Source organism: Protopterus annectens, chromosome 2.part1 (assembly GCF_019279795.1).
Source record: "Protopterus annectens isolate FY-2018-M chromosome 2.part1, PAN1.0, whole genome shotgun sequence".
NCBI classification, from domain to species: Eukaryota; Metazoa; Chordata; order Ceratodontiformes; family Protopteridae; genus Protopterus; species Protopterus annectens.
In genome coordinates, this window is record NC_056729.1 from 1,229,773,047 (window position 1) to 1,229,796,265 (window position 23,219).

A 23,219-nucleotide genomic window follows, 5' to 3' on the forward strand; every position below is an offset into this window, starting at 1 on the left:
AACCAGATGGCACAAGTGAAACCATCATTACCTTCTGCCAGGTACATCTAGGTCCATATCAGTCACATTTTACAACCCTTTATTCCTTGGACTCCCTCTAATCCTGTCAGCAACAGTACAAATCCATTTTTCCATATCCCCTCCAGTCTCCAGTTGGTTCTTGTTAATTTGAAGACTGGAACTCAAAAACAGGTTTCCATTATATTTGGGGGTGGATTCTGACAAGCACTGCTTGCATATGCTTTTAGTAGAATCGAAACTCTGTGTTTAATCTAAGCAACAGGCTTAACAAAATACAAGAAGGAAATGCAGAAGATCTTTGGAGAGATATACAAGATGAAATGTTAGCAAAATAAAGCCTAGTTTGGATATTGGTTGTACTCAGAAAGAATTCTCATTCAGGTCCCAATCAGAATAGAAAAACTTGTCAGGCAGTTTAGTACGTAGGATTAAGGCTATGAAGTGGTATCAAGCTTCATTAAGTTGCCCAGGGTTTGATTCCCACAGTCTACGATTGCCAATTGAGTAACTCTGAGTAATTAGCTTAATAATACAGAAGCCCTGAAAAGAGAATTTAACTAGTGAGTTTACTCAGTTAACAAATGAAATAAAGAACATATAGAAAGAGTATCTGCACACAGAAATGTTATCAAGAAGGTTACAGGAAATGGCCACAAAAAAAGTGTCTGACATCAAATGTAGCCAGAGAGTCAAAGTATATGGGAGTAACAAAGCTGGACTTTAAGCAGGCTGTCTTTGGAAAAATGGGTGCTTGCCTCAGAAAATCATTAGGAAATAACTAAGATGAGTAAATGAATGGTGTGGAGATAAAATACAAAACTGCCATCCCAGGTACAGTAAATATTAATATAAAGGGAAGTGACAGTACAAAACTCAGTGTTGAAAAAAAGCTACTATAATTTTGGCAGGAACTTTAAAATGAAGGGGTAGCATTGAGGAAGTACAGATGCAGTATAGACAGAGGTATAATAATCTCTGACAAAGGACAAGTTAGCAGGCAATGTGTTCATTATAAAGCAACAAATGTAGAAACAAACAAAAATTGTTAGGAAAGAAGATAAATAATGGAGATTCTCTAAAATGTTAATTTGCATAGAGACGATAATATGTACATAGAAGGGTAGTGAGTCTTTAGTAAATGTATTTGATTGCCCACATAGCAATGTAAATAATCTCCCTGTACTATGTAAGATCTCTGGCTCTGATGACAGTTACTTTTCTTCAAATTATGAACAAAATGTTGATGCACTATCACTCTTTGTCTCCTTCCTTCAGTATTAATAGGTTTCTAGCCACTTTGTCATAAGACTGGTTCTGTTACAATTGCCTTTTCTTCAGTAGTTCTGTGGCTTGTAATCTGCTGTTTTTATCTAACAGGGAAAATGACACTGGACTCTTTGAGCCTGTCTTCTTACTAGTAATTGTGAAGGAGACAACCCACTGCTTGTATGTGCTAAATGAATGTTCAGCTGGCCTGCTGCATCACGTTTCTTTAGTACGTGCTTTACTTTTTGTATCATGAAGTTTAACTTCCCTTTGGGTTGTGGAAATTTAGGATTCAGTTTAATGTTATGAAATTCACATGCCCCAGGATCCAATAAATTCTGTGTAGGCTTTGTACAGAGCCTACACAGAGTGTTATCGCAGATGAAATGTTCTTCATTATGCAGCATCAAGAAATGCATATTAATGAGGTGTGGCACACCTAAGCAAGGCTTCATGGCTTGCAACAGTGTTGCTGGCTGTGGAACCTCTTAGGTGAATGTGGATAGTATTTCTGTGTAAGGTTGATGGCCATAAAAAGCTAGCAAGCAAACACTGATAGCAATTCTGTGCACGTCCAAGCAGCTAAGCTGCGTGAATTTGTGTGAAATGCCACAATGATCACCAGAACTATACATATACCTCTCATCTGTACCTCATTATAAGGAATGTACCTTATTTGGGGTCTTAAAAAGTTCATGGTGCAAGAAGTTCCATGCTGAAATATCAGTGTTATGAAGTTTCTCACTGATATACATGGTAAATAGAAATTAATCACATTAATTCATTACAAGATCTTTTATGTAAGTAAAACTAGCACATTTTAACCATCATATATCCTTCCTAGTTTCAGATTTTAGTAAGCCATTAGTATGTTTTCCACATTTTGCCCATTTGTTCCACATTATGAGGGCAAGGGTTCTTCATCTGGAGATGGAAGGTTGACAGCTATGATACAGATAGCACGGATTCTGCCCAAGAATTGTATGACAGCATAGCATTTGCTTTTCCTTTTCTTTAGTTTTCTTCATTTAAATTTTTTTGGCCACAGTTTTCACTATGCGCCACATAGTGCAAACACTGGAAACGGAGAACCTGAGTGCCGTGTTGTGAGATGGTAAGTATCATGCTACATTTTCAAACACTGTGCGCTTACCCAGTAAGTGCACAATAACTGGAATTGGCAGCAAAACATCAGGATATAAAATGCAATTGGTGGTAAAACCTCATTCTAGATTGGGCTTGATCTCTGGTAGTCATGGCTGCTGTCTGTTTTGAGAGAGCACGCTTCCGAGCTCAGAGGGAGTAGGGTGTCTGGGAGTCCAAAGTGTTTCTTGGACTCTTAGTTAAGCATTATGGGTCCCAGTTACTGCAAAGGGACTATTCAAGCTCAGAATACAAATCTGAACCATGGGATAGTGTCGCCAGGGCTGTGATGAGTGCTATAGGTATCCCCAGCACTGGTGAGCAATGTCAACACCATTTTGACAACCTCAGGAGGAGGAAGAGGGATACCCTCGACCAATGGATTGGGGAATGTAGGACCAGGGACACCCCACAGATGTGTAAGTATCACTTACAGTAACTACTTGTAAGAGTTAAAAGCTGAATATAGTCAAGACTGGTATTCATAATCGTATTGTGTTTTTTCCACAGCTGCCATGGAAAGAGCTTTGAATGTGAGGACTCATGCTGCAGGATTGGCAAGGAAGTAAAAAGCATGTGGTATGTATGCATCAGAACAGTAGTGTTACTGCAGCATTAAAAACTAAAGACAGCTTATTTGGTATTTAATACATTTGTATCAAATTGAGCATGCATAACTCAACTGTAAAAGAAAGTATGCATGCCTTACTCTGTAGCACAAAGCAACAGTTCCATATTCTCAAATAACAGTGAGCATGCATCTCTCAACTGTAAAAGGAAACTGCATGTATTAGTCTGTAGGACAAAATAACAGTACAGTATTAGATAGTAGTCAGAGGTTGTGGTTTCAAAAACACAATTCCCAAATATACAATACTGTTCAGTTTTCATCATTATTGCAATGTAGCTTCAGACCTTTATACCAGTGGCCCTAATGGCCTGCTGTAAACTGTAATCATTATAATGTGGACAAGCATATGCACAATATATGTGCAATATATGCACACATCAAGGGTTGCTTGTTGCAATCTGTACTATAGTGTGCATCTGTTATGAATTGGATAGTCTTAAAAGTAATAAGGAGTTTGTAGTCTTAAAAGTAAAGGTAACAGAATAGAGTCAAATAATTGTATCAATGGTTTGTATGTCGTCTATGAAGTTAATAATGTTATCCCTCTTTTTTTGTCTCACCCCAACCATTATGTTCTCTTTTATTTTTTTTATTGTTTTTTTTTTCCCTAATTTTTTTTCTTTTTACTTTATTTTTGTTTTCCCCATAGCACAGCCAGGTAGACCTGTCCCACAGGATCCTCCTGCCCCCACTCCACCGGCTACAGCACCACTGCCCAACACATCTGGGACACAACCTGGCAGCACCCCATAGGTGCCGGAAGCTGTTGAAGACTGGTGGGGGGGGCAGAGGGTGAAAGTGGCCCTTAGTGATCTAAAAAGGGCAATTTTTTAAAATCTGTTTACTACCACAACATAGATTCACTTAGAGGGCATTTTAAGCTTAGCCAATTTCCCTTTTGGTACTTGAATTAACATTTCCTGATTAGCCATACCTATCCCATGGTTGATAATTGTGCATTTAGCCCTAGTGAGAATAACTGATCATACCATAGATAATTTGAGGGGAGCCATGTAAGGGATGCAGCATTTAGGAGCTGCCTCTATCCATTAGTGGCATGAGGAGCAATCCTGGAGTACATTTTCTATTACCCATCCATAGATCCAAGTTGCATTTGAATATGGGTAGGGATAAGCTTTGTTTTACTTGAATGGATAGTCTGTAACCCCTTGCCGCTCCAGTGTTCCATTACTTGGCTATTTCTCCTCAATTACCATAAACACTGTTCAAACCTGTCAGCATGCATACTATTTTCTTATTTACTTCTGCAAAGAGTACAGAAATTGAAATAAAATAGCACAAACACTGAGCCAGTTGCTAAACAAACAATACAGTCTCGCAATGAAAACAGACTTAGTATGAGCAGTAAACTTCTCTGCCTTTGAAACTCATATTCATTGAAAGGACATGAAAACCCATATTAATTTTGTATCTGGCCAGTGGAGGACTAAGCTTACCTCTGGGTTGTTTTCAAACCATAGGCTCCTTATACATGTTTAGGGCCATGCATACATGTATGCGTTCTTTGATTCACCTTCCTGATTGTGTTAAATTATATTCCATGTATAATGCAGCACCACTTGTTAGAATGTGTTTTAAATTTGTAGTTTTGAACAGTCTTCTAGTAAACAATGAAACAAAATGTATGAACTAATAATGACAAAACTACCAATTTCAGAAAATTTCAACCATAAAAGGTCACTCAAACTTCTGTCATTACAATCCACCAATATAAGTAGATATGCAAAATCATAGCAGAAGTAAAGTCATCTAAATAATTTCACATTAAAGTGATCTGTAACTAATGAAGAGGTTGCTGTTAGCAAACAACTTTATTATTTCATTGTTTCATCTACAAATAAAGTGTCTGTTGTCAGTGAAGAATAAATTGCCTATGTTACATTAAAAAATGATAAGCTAGTAAAGTATAACACAGTACAGTATCAGCAATCCATCTGCATACTGTGGGAGTAGAACCCACAGCCTTCTGCATCAAAAGCAAGCATACTACCTGCTGTGCTAGTAACAATGCAAGCAGACTTGGCATAAGCAGCACTAAACTTATCTTTCCCTGAAGCTCTCAGCTCCTTGTAAAACCCTCACTTAACTACTTGACTCACAAGTGGAGGTATGGGTAGAGAATTCAGGCTCTTGTACCGAAGGTACTGGTTTTGAGCCTGAGTAACACTAACCACCAGGTATACCTAACTGGGGCATTTTCACATACACACACACACACACACACACACACACACACACACGCACACACGCACACACGCACACACACACACACACACACACACTCCCCCCAGCAGCAGCATATGTCAGAAAGCACACTCCCCCCAGCAGCAGCATATGTCAGAAAGCACATTCCCCCAGCAGCATATTTCAGAAAGTACACTCCCCACAGCAGCAGCATATGTCAGAAAGCACACTCCCCCCAGCAGCAGCATTTGTCAGAAAGCACACTCCCCCAAGCAGCAGCATATGTCAGAAAGCACACTCCCCCAAGCAGCAGCATATGTCAGAAAGCACACTCCCCCCAGCAGCAGCATATGTCAGAAAGCACACTCTCCCCAGCAGCAGCATATGTCAGAAAGCACACTCCCCCCAGCAGCAGCATATGTTAGAAAGCACACTCCCCCAAGCAGCAGCATATGTCAGAAAGCACACTACCCCCAGCAGCAGCATATGTTTGAAAACACAGTCCCCCCAGCAGCAGCATATGTCAGAAAACACAATCCCCCCCAGCAGCAGCATGTCAGAAAACACAATCCCTCCCAGCAGCAGCATATATCAAAAAACACAATCCCCCCTGCAGCATATGTCAGAAAACACAATCTCCCCCAGCAGCAGTATATATCAAATTCCCCCAGCAGCATAGAAAACACAATACACAATCCCCCCAGCAGCAGCATAGATCGGACAATTTCCCCATCAGCAGCATAGATCAGACAATCCCCACAATCTCTGCAGCAGCATAGATCAGACAATCCCCCCAGCAGCAGCATAGAATTTCCTTACCTGAAACACAGTAGCTGTATGGGCAACAGGTGAGGTAGGCAGGAAGTTTAAAATTTCACGCCAGTGTGTTTGGCATAAATCCACAACACACATGTGTCTATGGGTAATAGGTAGGCAGGAAGTTTAAAATTTTGCACCTGTGTGTTTGGCGTAAATCTGCAATGCATGCATGTATCCTCCGGTCCTTAAAGATGCCACCATAGAGGGTTTTTTTCCTGCCTCGGAGGCTAGACAAGACAAGTAAAATTGGGGAGGTGCTCCCTCCCCCTCACTCAATGGTTCTGGTGCCCTTGCAGCACCCCTTCCAGCGCCCCTACACTTCTTGGGTCATCCATTAGTTCTGTCCAGCAGGATAGGCCAGTGGTTCACTCTGGGAGCAGTGGTGGAAGTGGTGAATTTATCACCCATGAAGAACTGTCAGGGTTTTTGCATAGGATTGTTAACCGCACTGTTGGTGCACTCCTTTGCCAGATGGAGTGCTTGCCCTTGTACAAAATACCAGGAGGAAATGCAGATGTTGGGCACTGCAGCCATTGGCGCAGTGAGGTGGCAGTGATGACAGTTCAGTGGGTAAGGACTTGGTTCTCACTGTCACCCAACTTGGCATCCATGGTTCCTCAATGTCCAGTCCCTCACCCCAACCATGGTGTCCACCCACCTCCTGTGTCCTTCGCCATCCCTGTGTCTTGTCTTGTATATCCTGTCAGTCTGCTTCTTCACCTACCCAACTTACCTGACCCAGACGTACTTATATCTCTTCTTCAACATTCCTCTCTCATTCTCTCTCTCTCTCGTTCTCTTTCTCTCTCAAAAAAATAAATAAATAAATGGACACCTGTCCCACAAAAAAATACTCATACCATACATACCTCTCCATTTTGCACATTTGTCTTCGTGACACACTTGATTTGGTCCAATTGGCTATACAACATGATTGTGTTTTGGTCACCCCTCTCTCCAGAGGTGACAATGTAAATTCAGGTAATAGTTTGCACATAAATCATTTTGTGCTGTTGAAGAAATGGATAGCTATGGTTCATTCCTACCCTGCTTTCACTTTGTTCCCCCCCCCCGCTTGCCCCCCATTTCACCACTTTCCTATCTCCCCCATTTCTTTTCTTAGAATGCAAGATGGTGCACATCATGCACCAATGTGCAGCAATGGTAAAGACAGCAATATATGTAAATGTACTTAACTCATTACATCCAAATGATGCCTCCAGGTGCATCTGCAGTTAACTCATACTGACGCCTCCAGGTGTCAAATGTTCATATTTGCATCAGTAATTCCAAATTCATGCTGTGTACAAGGTTTTAAAATATTTCCTCTTAAAGTTTACACAATGGCAAACTCAACTGCATTAACATTTGACTTCTGTGTAGTGGGTAAAGAGATATTAAATGTTTTTATGATATTATTTTATATGGATATAATGTTCACATTTTTCTAAATATCTGAAAAGCCAAGCAACACAGACAGAACTCCTTAGCCTCATACGAAAGCTCTTGGCTAGATGAACAAAATGCTGCCGACAGTATGTGTGTAACTTGAATGGTTGCTGAGATATTGTATGTTGTTTACATAATAGTTACTGTGTTTACTGTGACTTATAAAATTCAGTTGAAGACCCAGAACCTAAAGAATACTACCATTATAAAAATAGTTTGTGCTGAAGGGTTTGCCATTTATACTTCTTTCATAACCTCTGTGGTTCTAGAGATATGAACATTTGTTTGAAATGTGAGGACATAATTTGATTCTGTCAAAAGGCTTAGGCTTCACCTATTGGAAGTTACAGTGCAAACTTCCTGAGGTACACTGGGGTGAAAGAGTTAAAAGTATCATAGACACTTGTAAAAGTGCTACCTACAGTTGTATTCAAACCCAGTACCATCTACCTCCACCAACAATGCATTAACACCTGCTGCCACAGGTTCAGTTATACACCATATGTATTTCATACAGTCAATAGTAAATGTCACACAGTTTCTGAAAGATTTCTCTGTGCTCTTCCCTCTGCTTGCTCCACATTTCATCACGGTCCTATCTTCACCATTTCTTTATTTTTTAAGTCAGTATTTAAATATTGGCCCTATTTTTGAGCCTTTGTCCACCCCTTATATATAGCTTTGTCCAGATTTACAGATCTAAGAGATTGAGAGTTAGTTTCACCCTGCTTGCTCTCAATTTCACCACTATCCTATCTTGCCCATTTATTTTCTTTTAAGCATTTTTGCATGAGTGTGCATGATGCACAACACACACAATAATGATTTAAAGAGAACAAATTATACTGTAGAACTAGTTAAAATTATTAGATGCAGCTGTATTCAAATCAGTGGCGTAGCTAGAGTTTGTGCCACACGGTGCTATCTAGTTTGCCACCCCTCCCCCCACATAAACTCATGGTCAAATGGGGTCCCCATACATAGCCCTCCCCCCAAAGCCATTCCAGTGTCCCATTTCTTCGCTATTTCTCATTTCTCCCCATTTCTCATAAACACTGTAATGTGCATACTGCTTTATGCTTTACTTCTACAGTGATTATTTGGATTTAATTTAACTTTTATTCTAACTTTTATAGCACAAACAGTGATAGACATCTACTAAACAAAGCAATGCAGTCTCACAATGAAAACAGACTTAGCATTAAAACTTCTCTTCCCTTAAAACTCACATTCATTGAAACAGCACTGAAACCCACATTCAAAGAAAATGCATCTGGCCAGTGGTGGATAAAGTTTGCCTTTGAGCTGTTTTCAAATCATAGACCCCTTGCATACATTTAGAGCCATGCAAACATACATGTGTTCTTTGATTCACCTTCCTGATAGTATTAAATTATATTCCTTATGTAATACAGCACACTTGTTAGAGCGTGTTTTAAATTTATTGTTTTGAACATTTTTCCAGTAAGCAATGAAACAAAATGCATGAACCAATAATGACAAAACTGCCCAATTCAGAACATTTCCATCATGAAAATTTACTCAAATCTTCTGTCATTACAATCCACCAATATCAGTAAATATGCACAACCTCTGCAGAAGTAAGAGTCATCTAAATAATTTGACATTAAAGACATCTGTAACTTATGAATAGGTTGCTGCTAGCAACCAACTTTATATTTCATTGTTTCATCTACAAATAAAGTGCCTGTTGCCCTTGAAGAATAAATTGCCTATGTCACATTAAAAATAATGATAAGCTAGTAATATTGCAATAGGGAATGGATGGCAAACTGATAGGTTCATAGTTACTCGTTATCTCCTCCAACGGAGGACATTTAAAGTAAAACAGTAGAGTATCAGCAACCCATCTACATACTGTGGGAGAAGAACCCACAGCCTTCTGCATCAAAAGCAAGTATACTACCTGTTGTGCTGCTAACAATGCAAACAGACTTGGCATAAGCAGCACTAAACTTCTCTTCCCTTGAAGCTCTCAACTCCTTGTAAAATCCACTTGACATTCAACTATAGCTCTCAAATTTGCAAAACAAGAAATCTGGAAAAAGTAAAAATGTATTTGGGGGGGGGCAAAGGCCCAAAACCAGGGACACATTTTAAACATTGCTTGTATAATCTTAGAAAGTTGCTAGAATAAAATGTTGTGGTACCATGTGATTCCTGAAATATAGGAGGACTGAAACTTAAATGGCTATCATTATTTAGTGAATTCAGTTCTCAATGATTTGCCAGAAAACTAGAAGTTTTAAGAGGAAAAGACCAAAAGTATGAGACAAACATTCCAGGAATTCTGTGAAAATCTGGACAGTTGAGAGCTAAGGACTCAACTCCTTGAATCCCAAGTGGTGGCATGGGTAGAGAATTCAGGCTTTTTTTCTTGTACTTAAGGTACTGTGTTTGAGCTTGACTACCTCTCAACCTTTTAATGCAAAAAATCTGTACAAAGCTTGACAAAATGGGGGTACAAATAGGGACATATTTTAAATATTGCTCTTATAAACTTAGAAAGTTGCTAGAGTGACAGGATTTGTTTTAATATACATTTTCTGACGGATTTGAAGTCTGAAACTCAAATGTATGTCATTATTTAGTGACTACAATCCTGAGATCATCCCAGTGATTTGCCAGGAAAATAGAGGAACAGGCAAAAGATATGAGCCAAACATCTGGACATTCTGCAGAAATCTGAACATTTGAGAGGTATAAGTCAATAACCATCAGATATACCTAAATGGGGCATTATACACACACATGCATGTGTGCACACACACACACACACAAACCTCACAAAATGAACGATCCCCCCACATACACCTCACAAAATGAATGATCCCTCACACACACCTCACAAAATAAAGGATCCCCAACACACACATCTCACAAAATGAACAATTCCCCCACACACATCTCACAAAATGAACAATCCCCCACACACACATCTCACAAAATGAACAATCCCCCAGACACATCACCAAATGAATGATCCACACACACACACACACACACACACACACACACACACACACACACACACACACACACACACACACACACACACACCTCGCAAAATGAAAGATCCCCCCCACACACACCTCGCAAAATTAATGAACCCCTTGCTTGAAACAAAACACTTGTGGCAGCAGCAAAATGAATAGGAACAGAATACTGCAGCAGCAAGCAAAATAATAATCCCCTTACTCACACATACACCCAGGAACAAGCAAAATGAATGATCCACACACCTCACTAGCAGCAAGCAAAATGAACAATCCCCTTACTTGGCACAGAACACTTGTTGGCAGCAGCAAAATGAGTCATTCCCTTTACTTGGATGAGAACATTTATTGGCAGCAGCAAGCAAAATGAGTAATTCCCCTACTTGGAACAGAACACTCATTGGCAGCGACAAAATGAATGATCCACTCATTGGCAGCAACCAGCAAAATGAATGATCTGATCCCCTTATTCACACACACAGGAACAGAACACTCGTTAGTAGTGAAATGCTGTACTGTATTTCAAATTGCGTGTGCGGGACAGGATGTTGCACTCACAGACGTGATGCTATGAGATCGTTCTTAAAGAATACCCTTACTTTAAAAACATTTTTTTTTTTTTTTTACTTAAACTATTAAAGTAAATGTGACAATCAGAAAAGTGCCACCCTGGGCAGACCTTGCCCCTCTCTAGCTACACCACTGATTCGAACCAAGTACCATGTAGATCCAAAAAGGAAGTTATCACTACATTAACACCTGCTGCCACACAGTGAGTTAAGTAGCAGGTATCTGTTAGAGACTCAATAGTAAGTGTTAGACTTTAGCAATCCCAAAGTGCATAGGCATGTGCGCTACACCTGTTTGCAAGTAGGTAAGCGTTGCACAAACTCCAGCCACATTTCTAAAGTATGATAGCAGTCTCTCACATATACCTGCTACTTAACTGACTCTGTGGCAGCAGATGTTAATGCACTTAATAAGTAATACATATATTGTATGGGCTAGATGGTACTGGGTTTGAATACAGCTTTATCTAATACTTCTAACTGCTTTTTCATAACTTTTGTTGCACATAGGTGCATGATATGCACCAGCACGCAATCATTTTAAAGAAAAGAAAAGAAATGGGAATGATAGGAAAGTGGTGAAATGGGGAGTAAGCAGAAAGAAAAAAACGATGTGTACGTAGAACAAGAATGGGCAGGAGGGAGGTAAGAAAGAACCACAGCTATCCATTTCTTCAACACTAAAAATGATCATATATGCAGAATATTATATGACTTTGTAATGTCACCTCCAGAGAGAATGGTGACCACAACACAATCATGATGTATAACCAGCTGGACTGAATCAATTGTGTCAAGAAAGCACATGTTTGAAATGGAGAGATATGTATGTGACTTTTTTTTTTTTTGAGCGAGAGAGGAATATTGTGGAAGGGACATAGATATGTCTGGGTCAGGTAAGTTGGGAAGATGAGAAAGCAGACAGACAAGACATACAAGGCAAGACACAGGGATCATAGAATCATAGGAGGTTACTAGGCTATCAACCTGGAGGTCATTTCAAGCCAAGCCGTTTCATCCCAATACAATAGCATAGATACTGTAGTCAATACCCAGGATTTTATTTAGTAATGACTGCCCATGTCCAGGAGGGTTGAGGGCCCTATCCCCGGTAAAAATTTACAGTGATTTATTGGTATATGGTTTAGGTTTTTCTTTGTAGAATTTAAGATATTTGATATACGTATTTTTAAGTATGTTATTTACATCTGTTCATTGGTTGTGGGATCATATGACATAGGAAGAGGTATATTTAAACTTTGAATGAGTTAATGGAAATGATTCTGAAGAAGCCTCTAATATAGCACATGAAAGCACTTAATCTTTCTTGTGTTTTAATAAATTGGTGGATTGTAACTGGAGTCGCAGCGGTTTCCCCTTGCTGGTGGATTATATTGTGTTTGAAGAATTTACGGTGCCCCATCCACTCGTCCAGGTTATTTTTGAACAGCGTCATATAGGTGCTCTACTTCACATGAACTGACAGCCTATTCCAAAGATGCAGCAGTCACTGGGAGACAAAGCTGTCCTTCCAGCACATCCTATTCAAGTCACAGGCCATATTTAGGTCCCTGGAACAGGCAGCTCTAGTCCCGTTTGATTTACAGATGTGCAGCAAATTCATTAAGTTTGGGTTGCAGATTGCTCTGTAAGCCAGGCATAAGTCTCCCCTAAGAAGTCTATATGATACTGAGTATAATGACAGGGACTTTAGTCAGTCTATGTAAGGCATGTGCTGGAGTCCCTTGATCTTCTTAGTTAGAAACCTCTGAGATCTCTCCAATTGCTACAGATACTTTGTATGCTACTTGCAGAAAGGGGCATTATACTCAATTATGGGTCTGATTAGTGACAAGTATAGAGGGGTAATAACCTCCTTTGCTCTAGAGGCAATGCCTTTAATAATCAAATGTGCTACACAGAAAGCCTTCCTTACTACACTAGACACATGGTGGTCAAAGTTAAGGTCGCAGTCTACTTGTGATTCCAGATCTCTTAGCACTTCATTGTTAATTTGATAGTTTGAAGTGACATTGTTTTTACCAAATGGAATGATGATGCATTTCTTTGCATTCAGTTTGAGACCATGACTAAGACACCAGTTGTTGTTTTACATAAGACCCTCCTAAAGTACACTGACATCATTTGGGGATTCAATAACTGCACCCAGTTTGCAGTTATCCACAAACTTGGTCAGCCACATCCCCTAAGTTTTGGCCTGAACTTCTGAGAAGGATGCACCAAACAGTAGAGGAACCCAGCACTGAACCTTGTGGCACCCCACTAGTGACAGGTCAGCTGGTTGATATGGAGTCATCCATTTTGATAGTGTGTGATGAGTTTGTGAGCCAGTTGGCAACCCATTTTACAACAAAGAGGTTTATGTTCAGTTTGCTAAAGTTATCAGTAATACCTGAGTGTGGGATTGTGTCAAAAGCCCTTGCCAAGTTGAGGTATGCTGTGTGTATGGATTAGTCTCATCGATGGCTTTGGTCACATTTTTGAAGAAATCCACCAGGTTTAACAAGCAGGATCTGCCCTTGAAGAAGGCAAATTGAGTCAGATCCAGGGTTTGGAGGTCACCTATGTCTTTATTTATGAAGTCCATAATGATACGTTCCATGGCTTTACAGATGAGGCTGGACAGACTTATGGGTCTATAGTTTCCTGGGTCTATTGCTAAGCCACCTTTGTGGAGGGGAATAACTGTTGCTGTTCTCCAGTCCACAGGAACAAAGCCTGTGGTTAGGCTGTGATGGAATAGAGTACTTAATGTTGATGCTAGTTCATGTTTTAGTTTGTTTAGAAGACAGCCTGGAATGCTATCTGGTCCCATAGAGGCTGTGCTTTTTACCCTAGACAAGGCATTAACGACCTTCTCTTCAGATATATAGAGTGAAGGAGAAGTTGGGGCAAGTTTTGTGATAAGTTTGGAGAGGCTAAGGGAGTGAAATTTTCACCAAATCTGTCCGCTAGCAAGTTTGTTATCACTGCATGATCAGAGTGTGTGTGATACCGTTAGTCACTAGTTTGGCACACACTTGGATCTTACCTTTTAGGCTATGCACATAGCTATAAAAGACCTTATGGCTATCCTTGGCTGTGACTGCTAAATTATTCTCAAAGTTACCCTTAGAGGATTTGGCATGTTGCCTTATTTGCCTGTTGAGGCTGATGAGGGTGCATTTCCATTGTTGGAGCCTCACCTTAGTTTTCTTAGACAGCAACCTTTTGCATTTGTTGTAAAGTTTGTTGATGCTGGATGTCCACCAGGGTGGCTTGCTTTTACTTGGGGTTCTGGCTTTGATTCTTTCTGGAACAGCAGAGTCTATACACGTATACAAGTGATTGTACAGGGCTTTAGTGTAAGCTTTGGTATAGTTACCACTTCCAGCTAGGGCTTGGAAGGCATTTATACCTTCCCCTAGGAGGGCATAGTTTGCTTTGGTGAAGTCTCTTAGTCTGACTTCACCCTTTGTGAGTTCTGCTGTTAGTGCCAGTTTGAAGGTGACTGATTTGTGTCAGATTTGTCTAATGATGGTCTGACAGTTGCAGTGGTGCATCTGTTTGTTATGTTAGTGAGGACCCAATCTAGTATGTTTATTTCTCTTGTTGATGTTTGAACAATTTGTTCCAGGGAATTTGAGTTAACAAAGTTAAATAACTTTTTCGCTAGTGAGTTACACCTAGACTAGGTTTCCCAATTGATGGTGGGATACTTAAAATTCCCCATGACCAGAGTGTTTTGCAATATTTGGATTGACTCCAGTTTGATCAAGTGGGTCTCGTGCATTATGATCCATGGAGGGGGATCTATAGCTAGCTATGACTTGAATGGGGGTCTTACCCACAGTAATTTGTACTCGGAGTAACTCCATGGCGTTGTCCATTCTAACTAATCTTGAGGTGAATTTATCCCTAATATAGATAAAAACACTGCCTCCTTTAATTTTCACATGTTCATTTTGCAGTCTGAAGGTGTAGAAGGCATTGTAGCCTTACCTGGCTAGGGTACTGTCTGAGGCCTTGAACCAGGTTTCTCTGACTGCACAGACATCTACATCCTCCAGTGATAGAAGTGCTTCCAGGTTGTGCAGTTTTTAGTTTAAGTTCCTAGCATTTAGCAGTATAACCTTTATTTTGCTATGGTGCCAATTTTCACATCGGAAATGTTGTTTTTCAGACCTTGCCTAAAAAGGCACCATGGGGGAGGCAAGAGCCTTTGCCAGCAGCCGAAAGCCTAGTGGTGCCAGGTACAAACACCTCTGTCAAAGCAGCAAGGTTTGTCAATCATGTCATCCCAGACTGACAGAAACTGGATCCACTTTGAATGGCAATAAAAACTAAGCCAATTATTGAAATTGATAATTTTTTGTTTACATTGTGGCATCATTCTTGGTGAGAGTAATATGCTACTCAACACTAGGGACATAACTGCCTGGGACACATACTAGGAGACTGGTGCTGCTATGTGTCTTGGGCGCTGCGGGAACTGTGTTAGCTGTAGCAGTCTTTTATTTTGGAGGTCTCTGGTGTTTTGGTAAGTTTTTTGAGAGAACCTCTGCTTATGTTGATTTATGTGTTGGATGCATACTATGAGTATGAGTAGTGGTACTGTGTGCATGAGTAGTGGTGGCTGAGTTGACAGCCTCTTCAGTGTTACTGTTTTGAGTACTAGAGAGCAGGGATTCAAGATTCATGGTGTAGATACATGCTAGGCTTGAAAAACTCTTAAGAAACAGAATCAGCATGTGTCTGTGCAGGTTTGAAGAACTCTTATCACAAAGGGGGTGCTTTCAGGACTGATCTGGGAGGTGCACTGTAGATGGGTATTTCTGATGGGGATTTTGGCTGGTAGTTTAATAGGTCACAGCTCACTAGTAATACTTCTTACACCAGAGATTTATTTATTTTATTTTTTTTTTATTTTACATTTGTTGACCGGGATAGTCCGACTGGATACATGTCCATTTTCAGCGGAGTCCCGGGGAGAAAAGCTCCAACAGGTTTAAAATGACATATAATAAAAGACAGAAGACAGCAAGCCAAAGGACAGGAAACATGTACATAGAGAGATAACAGTGCAGCAATAGAAGTTACATTTGATTACTTTCATTATATACAGGTTAGTAGACCCTTAGTCGACTAAATCCTTCCTAGTCAAAAATTGCCCATATCTGTGCAGAATTTCTCATGGTAATCTTAGTCCGGGTTCATACAAGGACATATCCAATGCGATTTAAGGTGGATTTCTAGCCCTTTTTTGAATAGAGCTAGTGATGGTGAAAACGTTAATTTATTTGGGAGAGAGTTCCACACCTTTCCGATGACATTAGAGTACAGTCTGTCCCCACCTATGTTGTGGGCCTTGCTTGTTTGTATTAGGAGTTTGTCAGATGAGCGAGAGAACTAAGGTTGGTGTAGGGGGTTAGTATGTTTTTTAGAGCAGGAGTGTTCTCTGGGTGTTTTAGGATTTTAAAGGCTTCTGCAAGTTGATATTTTTGGAGAAGATTCGGGAGTTCTAGCCAGTCAAGTTTTTAGGTTAATACAATGGTGTGTTCTGTAGGGCAGGGCAGTGATGAATCTGGCAATGTGGTTATAACAAGTGGAGAGACGATTTAGGTCTGATTTATTAAGGTTAGAGAGGATGGGGGAGGCATATAGTAGTGTGGATAGAAGGTGTGACCGGGCAGTGGCTAGTCTAGCTGCTGGAGTTAGGAAGGTTTCTAATCTATATAAAGACCCTAGTTTTTGTTTACTGTCTTAATAGTTTGGTTAATGTGGGTGTCAAATCGGAGTTTATTATCTATAATTACTCCTAGTAGTTTAGTATTTGTGGTAGGAGAGATAGTAGTTCCGTTATTGGATTGGATAGTAAATTGAGTGATAGGTGTAGGGTTAGTTGGATGAAAGAGGAGTAGTTGGGTTTTGGGTTTAATATGAGGTGATGGTCTGTTAGCCAATTTTCAACTATGGTAAAGCAGTGTTGGGTGGCTTTTAGAAGGTTGTCCAGTGTGGGATTGGAACAGATGATAGTAGAGTCATCTGCATATTGGATGCAGGTGGCTTCGGGGATGGCTGAGTGCAGGTCATTTATGAATATTGAGAAGAGAAGAGGTCCTAATATGGACCCTTGAGGTACACCAATGCTGTTTGGTAGTAGGGATGAGAGCTTGTTCTGCCATATAACTGCTTGTTGTCTGCCTACTAGGTAGTCCTGAAACCAGTTTAGGACATGGGTGTCTAGGTGAAAGGTTTCTAGGGTTGTGAGAAGGATCTGGTGGTTTACCATGTCGAAGGCTTTTGACATATCTAGAAAGAGTGCAGAGGAGATATTTTTGTTGTTCCGATGATGGTTGATTTTTCAGTAAAAGAGAGAAGGGCAGTTGTCGTGCTATGGTGGGGTCTAAATCCATGCTGACATTCAGTTAATAGCTTGTTTTGGATGAGATAGGACATTAGTTGTTTATGGACACACTTTTCCATTATTTTTGCAAGTGGAGATAAGATGGCTATTGGCCTGTAGTTTGAAAGTTCAGTGGATGTTCCACCTTTATGAAGGGGTATGACATGAGATATTTTCCATATTGCTGGGATTGTGGACTCACTAATGGTTCTGTTTATTAAGATTGATATGGGGTAAGCAATTGCGTCTGCAGCAATTTGCAGGTATTCTGCTGGTAGAAGATCAGCTGAGAGGGAAGTTGGCTTTAATTTTTTTAGTCGGGTTCGAATGTAATTGGTAGATATGGGTTGTAGGTTGAATGATATTGGGGGTTTGGGTGTGGTGTTTTTAGGGGTGGTGGAGGGAGCGGGTAGCTGGCTAGCTAGTGACTGAATGGTTTCGTGAAGAATATATTAAAGTTGTTCGCTACTTCTTCTTGGTTCTTATCAGATAGAGTTTCTGGGGTGGGTGTGGTGGATTTTCCTGGTTGGAGAAGTTTGTTCAATCCTGCCCAGAACTTTTGGGGGTTCTTTTGGTTTTGTTTTGTAAGTGGTGAAAGTAGTTTTTCTTGTCTAGAGCAGTGGCTTTTAGTTTCATTTCTTATTTGTTGGAAGAAGACTCGATCTAATGGTGATTTGGTGGTGCCACTTGGTCCATGCTTTGTCCCTGCGATTAATTTTGGTTTTGGTCTCTGTGGATAGCCAGGGTGCTATGTGGGATTTGATTCTAGATTCCCTTTTTGGAGCATGAGAGTCCAGTATTGAGGAATGTTTCATTAAAATATGAGACTGCCTCATCTATGGGAAGTAATTTCAATTTTGACCAGTTACAGTATTTAAGTTCTGTGTTAAATTTGATTGGGTCGAAATTTTTCTTATTTCTGATCGTTCTGTACACTGGCGTCCTAGCATTGGTTGTATTATTTTTCAAAATGTATGTTAGCAAATGGTCACTAACATCATTAGGGAGAGTACCCGGAGTATATCTTAGGGGGTCCTCCTTGACAAGCATCCAGTCAAGTATGCTTTCTTTTTGCTTATTATTGCCTAGCCTGGTGGTAGTGGAAATAATCTGAGTAAACCCATAGAGATTTAAGGGGGTATGATTGGACTGGAGCATTGGTTCCAGTCAATGTTGACATCTCCCAGGACAATTGTTTCTTGTGGGTAATTGTTGTCTATCCAATTTAGAATGGTTTCTAGAGTTTCAATATTGTTCCTGGGGTATGTAGATAACTATTAGGTTTACACTCTTTTGTTTATTTAATTTTATTATCAATGCTAATATTTCAGCGTTAGCAGTCTGTGGTGGTTGTTTGGGGTTGGTTATGATGTTTAGTGTATTTTGTACAGGACAGCTATCCCACCTCCTTTTTTCTTTATACGGTCAACTCTAAGTATGTTAAACCCAGGTGACATTATCTGATTATCTTTGGTTGATGGTTTAAGCCACGTTTCCGTTAGACACATGATGTCAGGTAGGTAGGTTTCTAGCATGGCATGAAGGTTATGTATCTTATTGTTCAGACTTCTTATGTTTAGATGACAGATAAGTAGGGAGTTGGTCGGTCTAAGGGTGAGTGGATGTTTGGTGGGCTCTATGGAGCTGGTAGGGCCAGGGTTAGGTGGATGTCCCCGTCTTTGGTGATGTTTCTCCTCAGGTAAGCTATTAGTTTTAGGACTTTGATTAGTATCTTTAGACCTTGTTTTGTTTTCAGAGTTAATTGTTGTTGTTTAATAAGGTAAGGTTCTATGAGATTTTTTGTATTGGGGATTGTTTTGTCGTAGTAGAGTTCGACTATTGGTGGTTGGGAGTGGGCGTTTGTGTGACAATTTGGATAGTGGAGGCCTGCTAATGATAGGTGTTCATAACTTGTTAGGAGGTACAGTGTAGCAATGAATGGTAGGATGAATAGGATTATTATCCCTCTTGGCCTAGGCATGGTGATAGGGTGAGAGGGGGAGTGGTATGTGGGAGAGGAAGTATGATGGGTAGGACAGGAAGTGGGAGTGGTCAGGTGGCTATAAATCTAGAGGTAGTGGGGGCGGGTGGGATATGGGGGCAGGGTGGGGAGCGGAGCGAGCCCGAGCGTAGCGAGGGCGAAGCGGAGCGGGGCCAGCCCACTTCACAGAGATTATAGAGCTTTAGGTGGCTTAACTTGATTGAGTTTCTTTATAAGCTTGTTTGTGTGTCTTTGTTTGTCACAGCTTTACAATTCTGCAATAATTTCAGACTTTCCTCACTCAAATTGGAGAGAAGTTACCAAAATTTGTCATATAATTGAGAGATTATTTTGGGTTGGCTGCTGTGTTAGAACCCACTAGACTAGTCAACAGATAAGCTGCTCAACAGTTAGGTTTTATTAACCTTTAGTCAGTAATTCTTGCTGGCGATGGGGTTGCGACTCTATCCAGCAGTCGCACTCTGTCAGGCCGGTTTGGCTTGGGCGGTTGGGTGCCTACCGTAATGTGGAGTTCTGGGAGGTACCAACAGCGTAATGCAGAGTGCAACAAGACAGGTACAAAATTACCCTTAGTAATTCCTTCTTAAAACCTGAACGTGGCATTACTGGCGTTAGGTTATTCTGTCCAATGTGGTCCCAAGAAAAGTGATCTATGATGTAATTCTGAAATGTACAAGTGTGTAGTCTAAACAAGTCCCATTAATTCTTCGAACAGCCATCTCCCCAAGTTAACTCCTTCTCCAGCAGGCTTACATGTACTAAAGATGTACTAAAGATGAGGACTACATTAATTGATTACAGCTGTATCTAAGGGCAAAATTGTTGAAATTATCTGTCTGGCCATGGAGCAGAATTGCATGGCAGTGAGCTGTACTGGGCAATGTGCAAACAAGTAGAAACCCTCTCAAACTCGGGGCTAAAATACCAGAAACTAAAAACTTAAAAAAAAAAAAATTGAAAAAACTCAAAAGAACCAATGAGGTTGCTTACTCCAAGCTCTACACCAATCACCAGTCACCAGACAGGTTCCAATCAGCACACTTCTCTCACAAGAGCGCAAAAGGGACCCTTCCAATCAAAGATGGCTTGGAAAATGTGCTTAGAATACAACAGCCACTACAAACAGACCCAGATGCAGCAAATCTGTATCTGGACTATTCTACAGCTACTAACTACCCTAATTTAGGCTGGAAACACTAAAAAACGTTTTAAACAGCAGAAAAACAGCAGTGAGACACAAAATGTTTTATACAATAGAAAAACAGCAAGGAGACTCTAAAGAATGCTTTAAACTGTAGACATATCACTTATTTAAGAGACTGCTTGGTGGGGAAAAAAACAGGACAAACCAAACAGATGCTTTACAAACAGTGAAAACAGCAACATAATATGATTTAACAGGCACATTAAGGCAGATAAATGCAGGACTAACAGTGTAGTTTAATTTACAGTATTAAAATACAGTATAAATAAGCAGAACACAATAAAAAGTGCAGTAAATAGTATAATCAAGCAAAAAAAACAGGCAGCTTATGGTTTTTGGAAAGCTCAGAAGACTCTAGTCATCTGGGGTCTCAGCTCAGAGTTGTGGCTGATAGCCCACCTCAGTTCAGCTCGGACACAACAGGTCAGTGAACAACATGGTTGGGGTGAGGGTGGGGACATCGAGAACCCATGGACATCAAGCTGGGTGACAGTGACAATCAAGTCCTCACCCACTGGACTGTCACCTCACTGCACCAATAGCTGCAGTGCCTGATGTCTGCATCTCCTTTTTGTGTTATTATGTATAATGGACAGCAGTGTCTCCATCTGGCATAGGATAGCACCAACAGTGCTGCTCACAGTTTTATGCACCAACCCTGGCAGTTCATCACAGGTGAAGAAATCACCACCTCCACCACTGCTCCCAGAGGGAACTGCTGGCCTATCCTGCAAGAAAGAGCTACCTGAGGGCCCAGGTAGTGCAAGGACAGCAGAGAGGTGTTACTAGATTGTATCTCAGACATGCTGAGCAGTGGTGCTATAGCCGGTGGAATGGGGGCAGGAGATCCTGTTGGACAGGCCTACTTTGCTGTGCTGTGGGGAAATAAAAATATAAAGAAAAAAAAAAGGAAGATAAGGGTTGGAGTGAGAGAAAAAAAGAAGGATAACATTAGTAACTTCATATGTGACATACAATGCATTGATACAATTATTGGAGTCTCTTTTTTTAACTTTACTTTTAAGACTACCAACTCCTAAAAAATAACTTACTTTTAAGGCTACCCAGTTCATAACAGTTGCACACTATACTACAAATTGCAGCATCAATCCCTGATGTGTGCATATGTTGCACATATGTGTGTCCACATTATACTGATCACAGTTTACAGCAGGCCATTTATGCCACTGATATAGCGGTCTGAAGTTACATGCAATATTGATGAAAATTTAACAGTACTGTATAGTTTGGAAGTGTGTTTTTTTTAACCCACAACCTCTGAATACCCTCTAATACTGGTCTGTTATTTTGGCCTGCAGACTAATGCATGCATATTTTCCTTTTACAGTTGAGAGATGCATGCATGCATGCTCAATTTAATACAACTGTATTAAATACAAAACAGCTGTCTTTAACTTTTAATGTTACAATAACAGTACTGTTCTGATGCATACGTACTACATGCTTCTCTCATCCTTGCAAATCTGGCAGCACAGGCTTTCAGATTCAAAGCTCTCTGTGTGTCAGCTGAGGAAAAAAACACAGTTCCATTATGAATTCCAGTCTTGACTATATTCAGCTTCTAACTCTTGCAAGTAGTCACTGTTATTGATAGTTACACGTCGGTGGTATGTCCCCCAGTCCTAAATTCCCAGATTCAACAGTTGATGGTATACCTCCTCCTCCTCCTGAGGTCGTCAAAATGGTGTCAACATTGTTCACCAGTACAAGGTATACCTGTAGCACTGGTCAAAGCCCTGGCAACACTATCCCATGCTTCAGATTTGTATTCTGAGCCTGAATAGTCCCTCTGCAGTAGCTGGGGCCCATGATACTTACCTAGGAGTCCAACAAACTCTTTGGACTCCTAGACACCCCACCTCTGAGCTCGGAAGTGTGCTCCCACCCCACAAACACCAGCCATGACTACCAGAGATCAAGCCCAATGTAGAATGAGGTTTTCCAGCCAATTGCATTTTGTATCTTGATGTTTTGCTGCCATTACCAGTTATTGTGCACTTATTGGGTATGCGCAGTGTTTGAAAATGTTGCGTGATGCTTACCATCATGCAAACATGGTGCTCGGAAATAAGCAATTGTGAGCAACATTGGCTAGCAATGCAATTTCAGGTGTATTGGATATACTGGTCTTTGTGTATGTGTTTTAGGCAAACATGAAGGCCATGCGATTTCACGTAGGTTCATAGCTTTATACTAGGCTAAGGGCCCTGGAGCCTTTACAAGCCTAGCCCATAGAAGTGCCCTGGCATTGTGCTGCCCAACGTTGTCCTTACTTTCTACTTTCATAAGAAACAAGGAGCTTCTTGCATACCTCTCAACTGTACAGATTTTTGCAGAATGTCCAGATTTTTGGCCTGTTCATAAAATTTGTTGTTTTCTGGCAAATTGCTGGGATGATCTGAGGACTGAAGTCACTAAATATTGACATACATTTGAGTTTCAGACTTCAAATCTTTCAGAAAATGT